The sequence below is a fragment of the Balaenoptera ricei genome, chromosome 19 (assembly GCF_028023285.1).
Source record: "Balaenoptera ricei isolate mBalRic1 chromosome 19, mBalRic1.hap2, whole genome shotgun sequence".
Classification (NCBI taxonomy): Eukaryota; Metazoa; Chordata; class Mammalia; order Artiodactyla; family Balaenopteridae; genus Balaenoptera; species Balaenoptera ricei.
Window position 1 is genome coordinate 10,227,605 of NC_082657.1, and position 12,548 is coordinate 10,240,152.

Sequence of the window (12,548 nt, forward strand, 5' to 3'; positions counted from 1 at the left end):
CTTTGACCTTATAAGGAAGTGGAGGTCAGAAAAGCGAAGCACCTTGCCCAAGGCCACACAGCTGCTAAGTGGTGGAGCCGGAACTCAGCTCTTAACTGAGATGCCACGTGGCTTCTCAAACTCCCCGCTCCCTCAACAGCGAAATATTCCTGGATGGTACTCAGGACGGGGCTTCCTGTCCCAGGGATACGGCAGCGGTCAGAGTCCCTGACACGGCCCTGGTGCCCCATGGTTACAGGCAGTGGCTCCCAAAATGAACACGGGGATGCAGCCCAAACCCAACAACTGCACAGCCCTGTCCTCGGGAAGCTCAGGGCCTGTCGCCACGTGGAAGGTAAGGCTGGCCTTTGTCTGCACAGGTTTGCCTTTTCTGGACATTTCACAAAAATGGTGGTAAACAGTATGTGACCTTTGGTGGCCAGCTTCTTTCTGGAACATAACAATTTTGAGTTTCGGTCCCTTTGTAGTGCTATGTAGTAACTGTCGGATGTATGCATTTTGTTTATCCATTTGCCAGGTGAAAAGATATTTGTATTCTTTTCAGTTTTTGGCTATCAGAGCTTGGATTTTGTGCTGGGGCAACCAGGAGAGCAGGAAGAAAAGGCTCTGAGCAGGGAAGGGACAGGGTAAGGCCTGGGAATAGAAAGCTCTCAGGGCCAGCAGAATGGAGAGGGCACAGGAGTGGCAGGGCGGGCAGGGGATGGGCCAGCGGGAGCCCCTCCTGAGCTCCTGGGCAAGCATCTCTGAGGGGATGCTCCCTCCGGCCACTGCTCTGGCCGGGGGCCGTATGCCCCGACCTCATCAAGCAGCACCCTGTCTCCTCGGCGAGGAAACCAAGGTCCAGGGAAGGAAAGCTGCCTCCCTGGGGTCAGGCAGCTGGTAAAAGGCAGAGTCAAATATTTGCTCCAGAACTCTCTCCACTGTGTTGGGTGGGGTTGCTGGAAGAAAGAAGCCGACAGCGGCCCCAGGCTTCCCAGAGGTCAGGCCCGGTCCTCTGCCCCTCTCTTCCTCCTTGGGTGGAAGCAGGCGGGGTGGAGCCTGGGTGAAGCTAGAGGTGATCAGCAGCCTTCCCCAGTGTCAGCTGCCCCCTGCAGGCCTAGCAAGGGAGCTCTCTGACGTGCAATCATGTGCCTGGTGGCTCCCAGCTCTTGGGGGGGGGGGGGGGACAGGAGCTGGCCTGCAGCTGCCTCAGGGAATCCAGCCAAGCAGGGGCCACTGACCCCCAGGGGGTCCATGAACTTGAGTGGGGAAAAACTGCCTTTTTATTGGCACTAACTGAACTGAAATGAAATTCAGCATTTCCTTCTTAGTAACATAGCACAAAAAAGAGAGAAAAAAAGAAATATTGTTTAGCAGACCCTAAGACTCTGTCCTCAATAGAAATGGCAGATGTTTTCACATCACGTAACAGTTATTGCAGATTCTGAATGCTCATCACTACTTCGTTCGTCATTCGAGCTGCTGCTATATCCTGTTATTTCATGTGTGTCAACGAGGAAGGGCGTAATTACTAGATCATGGTTTTTTAAATATTTAATAAACTGTATTTTAACTGGTATCCTTTGTAATCCTACTTTTTGCCTTTAAAAATCATTACTCCAAGAAAGGGTACACTGGTTTTATCAGATGGCCAAAGGGCAAAAACTGCTCCCCTAGACACGCTCCCTTCAATAAAGGCCCCCAGGCCAAGGTGGGGTTGGCCTGCTCATGTCAGATGGGGATGAAGTAGGGACTGGCTACACGTGGGGTCATCACTAGGAGTTCTCGGTGTCCTAGACCAGGGGTCCCCAACTCCCGGGCCGCGGAACGGTACCGTTCCGCGGCCTGTTTAGGAACTGGGCCGCATAACAGGAGGTGAGTGGCGGGCGAGCGAGTGAAGCTTCATCTGCTGCTCCCCATCACCCGCATTACCGCCTGAACCATAACCCCCACCCGCTCCACCTCCGGTTCGTGGAGGTGTCTTCCATGAAACCAGTCCCTGGTGCCAAAAAGGTTGGGGACTGCCGTCCTAGACAGTCTACAGGGAATAAGAGCCCTAAGCAATCTCTCAAACTGCAGTTGGTCCTTTAGATGTTTAGCTCTGACATCCCTTCCTCCAGGAAGCCCTCCCTGACCGCCTAGGACTTTCAGCTCCTGAAGTCCCCTGGGATCCTGCTCAGTGGGTCGGTCTTTGTTCTGATGAGCCTCCTGCTGAGTTCAAGGCCCAGGGTCTCTGACCTTGCCACCTCCACACCAGCCACAGGTACCATCCAGCCACCCCTTCAGCCAGGCGCCCATGGGGTTTGGATGCAGGCACAGCCTCACACAAGGTCAGGGCTCGGGGAGGCTGCATCTGTCCACTCACGTACAGCAGGGGAAGCTGAGAGCAGGGGGTAGGAAAGATGGACATACTCAGAGACATGGGGGTCCAAGGCCCAGAGCACCTGGAGACAAGAATGACAAGTGCATCGTGTCACTTTCCTCTGATGCTGAGACACATGTTCAAGCTGGAGACAGCACTGGGGAAAGACACTAAAGAAACAGAAGCGGGGGTTCAGTCCGTGCACTGTGGCGTGGGCTCAGCAGCCTGCAGGCACCCCAACCCTGTCTCGATTTCCCCAACAGCATCACGAGCACGTCCCCAGGCCTGGCCCGTCACCAGTGGGCACACGCGAGTGTCAGGTGGGTCGGGAAGAACCTCATAGTAATCATTACGTATGTGTGTTTCATTCATATACTAAGAAAAAAGAACTATCACATCAAAACCAGCAATTTGCATACACTATCACTTGAAAATGAATGAGATGAAACATATTCAAATTTTTTAAACGAACCAATTAAAAAAAAAAAATAGTAAGGAAACGGCAGTACAGGTGGTTCGGAGAAATAACATGGAGCATTGAGACAGCACTTCCGCTGTGCCAGGCGCCACCCAAGCACTTTATAAGCTGGCAGGGCTGGCCCAGGCCGGCTGGCTCAGCCCCGGCCGCCACACACTTGTTCATTTGTGATATTGTGACGAAATCATCAAGACCTCTACCTCGGGTCATCCGCCCTCGACTTGTCCAGCCTTAACTGAACCACACAGGCTGCGGCGAGTCAACGGGCCGCTCTCCCAGGCCGCGGCGGCTCCGAAGCATGGGGCCCGGGCCTCCAGGCTGCAGCTCGGCACCCACAGACATGCATGTGTGCCCGGTCTACCCCGAGGACTCAGCGGGCGGGCGGTGAGCTGGGGAGGAGGAGGGCCGCTCATGCGGTGCGCTGGCTGGACACTAGGGGCGGGCCGGGCTGAGAGGCCCGAGTCGGAGCTCTGGGGCCAGGTTCCGGAGGGCGGGGTTGCTAAGTGGTGAGGGCCCCGCTCCAGCCCGAAGTCAGGGGGCTTGGGTCCTGGCTCCTCCCTCCCGTACTCCGCGAGCTCGACCTCGGGAAGGCCCTCCCCGGGCAGCATCTCACGCTGCCCACCGGAGACGGGGCATCTCGCAGCATGGTTGAGAGCACAGGCTCCGGAGCCAGAGCGCCTGGGGCCGAATCCTGGCTCCCAACTTAAACTCTGTGACTCCGAGCAAAGCGATTTAACCTCTGTGCCTCAATCACCTAACCCTAAAACGGGGCTGAGTGTGAGTCCTCCCAGGGTAAGTGTGGTGACTGAGTTAGCACAAGTCCATCCCTCAGACCAGGGCTTAGCACACGCCCATAAGTGCTCACCAAAGGCAGGCCATCACTGTCGTGCTGTGTCCCCCACTGGAAGGCAGGGACCCAGAACAGACTTGCCAAAGCACCTGTCCAGAGACGGAATGGTTGGCGAGACCAGGAGGACACGTGGGTGTGCGAGGGGGACACGTACATGAGTGTGTGTTCCCTCAGCTCCCAAGGCCACGGCTCCGAAGGTCCGACTTACGCAGGGGCTGGTTTAAGCGGCTGTCAGAGAGGAGGGGCGGTGACGTGAGGGGCGCCCAGCCCCGTGTGCCGGGGATGGGATGTGGAGAGGTCACGGCTTTGAATAAGAGGACCTGCGTTCCAATCCTTGTCCTGGTGAGGCTGTGTTAAACGTTCTCAACAACCTCTTTCCCTCTCTGAAAGGGACATCTGTAGGGTCTCAGGAGATAAGGGACGTGAGGGCACCCGCCAAGTAGCTGCCCAGTGCGGGGCCTGACTCAACAGGAGACAGAGCGGGAGAAAAAGATGACGATGGTGGTGGCCGTGGTCACCACTTCCAGGTGTCGGGCACTTACTCCGTGTTAAGACACCACTCTGAGCACTTTCTACGCACAGTTTCATTCAGCCAGCTGCGGGATCCTATGAAACTGGCAGTTATATCTCCATTTCGTAATAAGGGGAAGCAAGCTCAGAGAGGGCAAGCCGTCTGTCCAAGGTCACGGAGCCAGCAGCGACAGCACTGGAACGCACAGCCAGACCTGTCTTGCTCTGTAAATGGAACACAGCTTCATTCTCACATTACCTGGGCAGGCCTGAGCGGGAGGCAGGGGCCGCGGCCAAGACGAAGGTTTGAGCCCTGGGGAGGGACGCTGCTGTGTGCAGCGGGCGCCGGTCTCCCAGGAAGAAGCTGTGGGGCAAGCAGAGACTGCTCCCCCTCCCACCCGCCCTCACAGACGGACAGACAGAAACCCAAGGCCAGGCATCAGGTGACAGGGAGAAAAGTCTGTCTCTCCTTTGCACACAGGTGCAATGGCACCCACAAGATGCAAGGACAGTCTGGGCACCAGAGGGCGATGGCTCAGGCCACCCCTGCCAGGCTGGAGCTGGTACTCATCCAAGTGGGAGTCAAAAACCAGGAAGCAACAGTGGGGGGTGGGGACGGACTGGGGACAAGGGGGTAGGGGGCCAACTCTCACTGCTGGGGCTTCAACAGCTAGTCGGAGACACGCATGAGACAGATGCAAATACAGCGGTGGGCAGTGGCCCCTGGGAGGGGAGGTGTGACAGGGTGGGAACAGGCTTGGCAGGATCCCAGGCACCAGGAGGCCAGTGCGCAGGAGGCGGAAGCGGGAGGTGACGGGGACACGGCCTCAGGAAGGACTTTGCTCTCAGCGCGAGACAGGGGCCACCGGGGCTGGTGCAGAGCGGCGTCAGGAAGCACGTGAGGTCTAGGGAGGATTGAATCTGTAGGAGACCAGGCTTGGGGAGGGGGGAGCCCACTGGGTCCCCTAACAGGGAGGCTGCCAGGACTGGGCACACCAGAGGTGACCAGCGAGGCCAAAGCTACTGGGCGGCCCAGAGCCAGGCCTGGGTTCTAACCCCCTCCATTAGCTAACCGCAAGTGGCCTTCGCTCCCCAGGGCCTGGCCACTGCATCAGCAGAGCCTACCCTGGGAGGCTACCCGTCACGCCCTTCCTACCCCAAGACGGAAGGGCACCATCACCGTCACCCCACCTGACAGAGTGGAAACTGAGAGTCCCGTGGCAAGCGGGTGACCAGGCCCTTGCGGGCCCCAGGACCCCGGCTCTCGAGGCTCTTTCCTGCAGGACCCCAGGCTCTTGTGCTCCCACGACTCGACGTCTGTGGAACACCATCCTCCACTACCCAGGCCGCTTGGGCTCACACCTTCAGAGGGGACCAGGCCGGTGCCGAAAGGGCACATGGAAGCTGGGAGCTAAAGCCTACACCCCCAGCAGTCCCCCAGTGCCCCTGTGGTGAGGCTGCCTTGGCCTGTGAAAGCACCAAGCGGCCCGCTTCCCTGGGTAGATGGGCACTGGTCCCACCACCTCCCTCCTGATGCCATCCCAGGACCCCAGGGGGGACGTCCATGCTACCTCCACTCCCCACTGTCCTCCCAAAGCCCCTGTCACAGTGACTGGTCGAGGACAGGAGGCTGACCCGTGTAGGAGCAGCCATAGCCCGTCCCAGGGCCTGTGCTGGAACTATCAGGAAGTAAGAGCTCTCTTCCCGCAGGGGTCGCTGAGGTGGCCTCCCATTTCTGGAGCTGCTGGCAGCCACCCTGGCATCCACCAAGAGGAGAGAACCTCCTGAGAACAAAGCCGACTCACAGGAAAGGTGACCTCAGAGGTGAAGAGAGACAAGAGTCCCGACGACGTTGTCCGAGACCCTGGATTCAGCGAGGCCTGAAGTCAAACTATTCAAGGCTCCTCAGATCCGTAAGCCAATAAATTCCCCCTTTCGGCTTCAGCCCCTTGGAGTTAGGCTTCTAATCCAGAATGCCAACTTGGATACCATCTTGCTATTCATCAGTAAATATCGCCTGCGGCCGACTGCATGCCAAGCTCTGTGCTGGCGCTAGGAGGACAGGGAGGGCTCTGACCGGGTGCCCTGCCCGTCAGGGCTTCTCACCTGGGGAGAGGGGATCCAGGGAGGCCCTCGGAGGGCGCCGTGAGTGCTCTGGACCGAGCTGGGACAAGGCCGGCGGGAGGCAGCCAGGCCTCAGAGGCCCCTTTTAAGCCTTGCCCATGAACGGGACCCTCCCCCCGCCACCGGGCACTGTGCTCTAGCCTCACCCCAAACTCTTCCCTTTCCTCCCAGTGCAGGCCCAGTGCTTCATCACACCTCATTCTCTCCCTCCTCTTATGCATTACGCTCTCCTTTCAGCCCTCAGCTCCAGGGTCCCCTTCTCTAGGGAGCCCTCCGTGACCCCCCCCCAGCTGGCCAGGCTCCCTCCTCGGGGCTCCCCCATCTCAGCCCTGCCCACACTGAACTGTCACTGTCTAAGGGGCCAGTCTGTCTCCCCGCACTGGACTGGGAGCCCCAGGGCTGTGGTCCATGCATATCCCCAACATTGCCCAGAACAGGGCCAGGCACAGGGAGGGCACCAAGATAGGGCGAAGGAGTGACAGACAGACGGAGGAGCTCACGTCGGGCCAGTGTCCTAGGCCTTGAAGGCAGACTGAGCCCTCCTGACGTTGCAGGGCGGGGGGTGGGCGTGGGGGCCTGCTCCACGTGTAGAAGACCAAGGAAGCCTGGAGAAAGGCGAGAGGCACGCCAAGGCCCAGACCCGGCCAGAAACTACTCACGTTGTGAGGATGCTCTCAAGTTCAGAGTGCTCCCTGCATAGAAAGGTGCAAGGTGCTCTTTATTTCACCCCGATTCCCCACTGGGCATCCGGCCAGGCACCCTGTGGCTGAATCTTTAATCCTCATCACAGACCCGCAGAGCAGAGAAACCCCGAGCCCACGACCTATCACTGCACAGAGGAGGAAACCTCTGGGGACGCTCACTGGTCCCCTAGGGTCATGCAGCTGGGACGGGGAGGGGTGTCAAAGCCAGGACTGCTCCCGTCTGCCGCTGCTGCCCTGCGGTCCTCAGGCCCCTCAGCTTCAGGCTGGACACAGGGGTCTGGCGGGCGGCAGAAACGCAGCCTTCTCTAAGAGCAGGACAGGGAGGTTGCCAGAGGGATCAGTCTTTCTCTTTGTGGTTTCTGGGGCCTGGAGAGCCAGCCCTGCCCTGAGCAGGGCCGCCCTCCGGGGTTTCCTCACAGCGCCTGCTGAGACCGGGTCTCCACAGGACATCCACAGGTACCGGCGGCTGCGGGTGAGAAGTGCAGGTGTGGGACAGCCTTGTCCCCTCCCCCACAGTCCCCTAGTAAGCAGTCACCAGTCCCCCCACATGCTGGCCCTACCCCGGAGCCCCCGCGTGGACGAGGAGACAAACCCAGAAGCAGTCGCAAGGCAGCATCACCAGCCATGAGAGAGAGTGAGGGGGGATCACGGAGGCGTGGAGGACAGGCCGGCTGGGATCTGCTGGGAAGAGAGCATCTGGAAAAGCCTCCCAGAGAAGGTCTTGAAGAGTGAGACAGCAAAGGGGGAAAGGCATCCTGGGCAGAGGGAACTTTGTGGACAAAGCCCAGAAGTAGAGACTGCACTGTGCGTCTGGGCGGTGAGCTGCAGGACTGGGAGGGTCCAGGGTATGTGAGAGGAGGGGGTCGGCAAGGAGGCTGGGGGAGGCCACCCATGGAGGCCTCAGCCGCTGAGCATGGACTGGGGGTGTCTTCCTAGAGGTGCTGCTGGCAGAGCCTGCACGCAGGTGAGGTGCGAGGGCAGACCTGGCTCAGGGGCTACAGTAGTCAAGGTCCCCACCCGATCTTCATCAGTGACAGAGCCACCTGGATATAAGGCCTCAGGGCCTTTGCACCTGCTGCGCCTCTGCTGAGAGCACTCTTCTACCTTATATCCTCATGGTTTCCTCTCTCCCTCCCTGCCTGCAGGTCTCTGCTCCAACATCACCTCCTCGGAGGCCTTCCCCGACCACCCTATAGGAAACAGCCCCCTTTGTCCTTGTCCATCCCTGTACCCGGCTTCATTCTCTGTGTGGCACTTCTCACGACCCAACATAAAGCTTTAGGATCTATGTGTGTGCTTATGCTGCAAGGAGGGCAAGGATTTTACTGCTTTTGTTCACTGAAGCATCCCCAGAAAGGTACATACTGGGTGCACAGCAGGTGCTTAATATTTGTTGACAGAGCAAATGAATGCAGAGGCTGGGGCAGGCAGTGGGCCCCTGAAGTCAGAAGGACAGGCAGCTGAGTCCCCAGCTCTGCCCAGGCCACCTGGGTGAACTCAGGGAAGATTCCTTCTCTCTCGGCACCCCCTACTCAGGCAGTGAGGGTGGGCGCGTGATGAGGTCACGGATGGGCGTGCTTAGCCCAGAGTAGGCACTTCCAGACATCCCCGTCAGGGGCCCAGATGCTTCCTGAACTCCCGCAATGTCACACACATCTCTCCCACGGTCTGGGCCGCCCCAAAGGTGGGGCGGGGGCAGGAGAGAGGCAGAGCAACGCAAGGGTTCCTGGGGCCCGAAGTAGGGAGGAGGCAGGGAGCACCCACGTAGCTTTCGGCGGGGGTCCCACCGCCGCTGCAGACATGAGGCTCTGCGGCCCCTGTCTCTGCAGAGCCACGTGTCTTATGCTGCCCACGTGCGGCTCTTCCTCATTCCCTGACCCGTGCTGCCCTGGGCACAGAATCAGAGTGCGCGGGGCCCTCAGAGGCTTCTCAAGACCGGGCATTTCTCACGGGAGTACATCCCTCGGCCAGGCCACGGGTACTCGAGGACTGGTGGGCAGCCACAGAAGGATGCCACGGAGCAGCCAGCATCCAACTGTGAACATCCAGAGACCCCAGGAGACCAGGCATCACACCACCTGTTCACCTCTGCCCGTGGCCGCCTCCAAGGTCCTTGCCGTGAGAACCCTGGGATGCGGCTGTCAGTCTTCACTGTGGCACTGCTCATTTTTCCAGGGTGCGGGAGGCACTCCCAGCCCCTTCCCTGTATTTGAGGAACTCCCTGCCTCAGGTGTCCAGCTGCCCACTCCCACCCCTCCTAGGCCTGGTTCTCCACCTGCCTGGTGGCATCCTCCCCCCATACACCCCTCTGCTATGAGTCCTTCAGGGATCCGTTTCTGGGCCTGCAACCGAGAACACATGCCTGACACACGGGGAGACAGAGGCCCCGAGGAGGAAAGTTCCTCAGCCCGGGGCGGGGGGGGGGGGGTATTTAAATCCAGGTCTGTGCTTCTGACCCCATCCCTCCAGCCAATGCCCTGCATTTCCAAACGCCGCTCCTCCCCACCCCCCTCCACGCCCAGAATCCTCTGCGGGCGCACAGCAGAGAAGGAGGGGAGGGAACACGCCATGTGCAGGGGCCTCTCTGGTGCTTGGCAGAGCCATCGTTTTGCACCTACCCCTAGACAGACTAAGGGATTTACGAACCTGATCTCATTTACGCCTCCTAACAGCCCTGAGAAGTAGGGCTTATCCCCCGCTGCCTTCCAGATGAGGCCTGCAAATGGCAAGTGACCTGCCCAAGGACACTTTTCCAGCTGGAAGCGGAGGCAGGCGCTGGTCCCATCTGCCGTCCTCCTGCATTCCCTACCGCTGGGCTGGCTCCTCGACTGGGCAGGGGCCCTTCGCTGTGGGAGCTCATTGAATTCCCCACTCTGCCCCTCCAAGAAGGCCTCTCCCAGTCCATTCCCCAAAGATGGAAACTGAGGTGCAGGATTCTTACACAGTCAGTGATTCTCAGAATAAAGAGAAATTCAAATGAAACGGAAGCATGCTGACAGATTTTTCACCTACCAGAGAGGCCAACACCCACGAGCTGGACAGCACACTCTGGGGACCGTGGGAAGCAGGCGCGCCCTCGAGCAGCGGTGTCCCCAGCAACCAGTACAACCCCTTTTGAAAGCAATTTGGCTACACCAGTCAAAACTCCAAAATACAAATGCACGTACCCTTTGCTTCAGCCACTCCACTCCTGGAGAGTCATCCTACAGATACCTTTGCGAAGGTGCAAACTTATATACCTATAAGGTTACTCACGGCAGCACTGTTTGCAAACAGAGACCTGAACTGACACCAGTACCTATCAGTAGGGGAGCAGTCAATACACCCTGGTCCACCCGCGCACAGGAACTCTCTGCGGCCACAAAGAATGCGGCCGCTCTCTCTGAGCCAATAGGGAACAACATCCAAGACACATCAAGTGAAAAAGCACCGTGCAGGGACTTCGCTGGTGGTCCAGCGGTTAAGAACCTGTCTTGCAATGCAGGGGACGCCGGTTCAATCCCTGGTCGGGCAACTAACCCCGTGCGCCACAACTACTGAGCCCACATGCCACAACTAGAGAAGCCCGCGCAGCACAACAAAGAGCCCACAAGATCCTGTGTGCTGCAATTAGGACCCGACACTGACAAAAATAAAATGAAAAATGAAAAAAAGAAAAGCACAGTGCAGAACACTGCTGGTGAACGCCACCTTTTATGAAATCAAGGAAGGAAATAAAAACCAGTGCCCACTGTTAGCGCGCAGACTAACACAGAGACGGAGCAGCGAGCGAAGCCACTCAGGAATCAGAGCAGGAAGGCTCCCAGTCGCTTCACTGGGCTTCCTGGCAGCCCCCAAAGCCACGTCCTGGGGTGGGCGCCTCCTTCAGCAGGGGGGGGGCTGTGCTCGTCCCCGAGCGCCACATACAGCCACCCACCGTGTGCAGAGGGCCACAAGAGAGCATGGTCTCATCCTGGCCCGGGGGGAGAGGACAGCAGAGGACAGTGGTAGCTGGCTTGGGGCGGAGTGTCCCCACAGCTTCCGAAGCAACTCAGAAAAATGTACAGGTGAGATGATCGATATCTAGGATATCTGCTGCAAAATAACGGGGGTGGGGCAGCACGGAGGATAAAGGTCGGTCACATACTGGTCATTACTGAAGCTGGGAAGTGGGTTCATCTGGGTCATTATACTCCTACTGTTGCATATGTCTGGAAATCTCCGTAATAAAGTTAAAGGGCGGTGGGGGGAGCAGCCACTCAGAGCTGGTGGCCCACACGGGGCCGAGGCAGCATTTGGGATGGGAGGAAAGTCGGGTGGTTCACGCCTGGGGCTGGAAGCTTGGGTTAGGCCAAGGCCAGCCTTTCACAACCACCTTAATTACAAAGCCGGGCCTGGCGTTGGTGGTGGTCACCCTGGGTGGCTCCCTAGGGCCTGGCCCAGCGGGTACTCAGGGAATATGGCCTGGAGGAAGGAAGGAACGCAAACCCGGGCCTAGAGCCGCACTGTGAGGGACAGGACAGCTAGATGGAGGGCTGTCGGGGGAATCTGAGGCACACAGTGAGGGGGAGGGAGGGGGACCAAGGGCTCCAGTGCAAGCCTGGTGATGGCGGCATCCATGAGCTCTGCAGGGAGCCCGCTGACAGTGACATTTACTATGCTGTCACCTCGAGCAGCCCCTGCACGTGCCCGAGCTGAAGCCTCACCGTCCTCCAACCTAAGACAAAGAAAAGGAGGTTCCGAGAGGTGGCGACACGTGAGTGACCATTCAGGCCCCGCACTCCACGGGCCCGCCTCTTTCACTGCTGGGCCAATACGGCCTTCACAGTTGGCCAAAGTCAGCTCCACGGCTACTCACCCGCCAGGAAGAGGCGTCCTCGGATGCCCCCGTCCACAGCAGTTACAACCCCTCAGGCTTGCCTTCCGAGCCCACTGCCCCTAGAGGACCTGTCCCCTGCCAGGCGGGGGGCTCCCCCAGGACCCGGCCGAGATCAGTACACCACCTGTTCCCTTAGGGTGCTCTGGGGGACAGCGGCTGGGTGCCAGGAGGCCTGGACACAGAATGAGGGCAGTGACGGGGCCCAGACGGAGGGGAGGGGAGCAGCCAGCAGGATTTCTACCAGTGGGGATTTCTAGCAGCTCAGCCTGTTCGGAGAAACCTCTGGAAAAGTGAAGGGACACCGTTCATGAGTTATTCTTCCGAACGACGAATCACTGAGGCTTCCCCCACCCCCACCAGCCTTGCAGCAACTCAGAGGGTCCGAGGGAGCGCACGTCGAGGGTGGAAGCAGTAACCTTCCCAGCAGCGCGTGCCCACCCAGCAGAGACGATGTTGCCAATGGTGATGTCAAGCTCGATCTGTCCCGGAGCCACACCAACGCCAGGGGCCGCTCTAGGACTAGCTCCTCTGGAAGGGAAGGGGGCTGCCACCCGCCTCACTCCGGCCAGCCTGGTCTACGAGGCTGGGCCTTTGCTTGGGCGGCCCCTCTGCCTGTCCCTGCCAGGGCCGAGGGGGGCTGAGGTGATCCCCAGGGGGTGTGTTCGCATTTGCACCTTCAGAAC

The 12,548-nt window shown here is 59.1% G+C and overlaps 1 protein-coding gene and 1 long non-coding RNA gene across 2 annotated transcripts in view; one reads left to right on the forward strand and one right to left on the reverse strand.

Moving 5' to 3' along the window:
• Positions 1–12,548, reverse strand: part of PPP1R37 (protein phosphatase 1 regulatory subunit 37) — a 42,163-nt gene that overhangs the window by 7,801 nt on the left and 21,814 nt on the right. The gene's annotated exons all lie outside the window — the stretch shown is intronic.
• On the forward strand, positions 3,073–8,280 carry LOC132353834 (uncharacterized). The gene is made up of 3 exons (XR_009499116.1): positions 3,073–3,203; positions 5,890–6,092; positions 8,153–8,280. It is a non-coding gene; the product is annotated as an uncharacterized LOC132353834 (long non-coding RNA).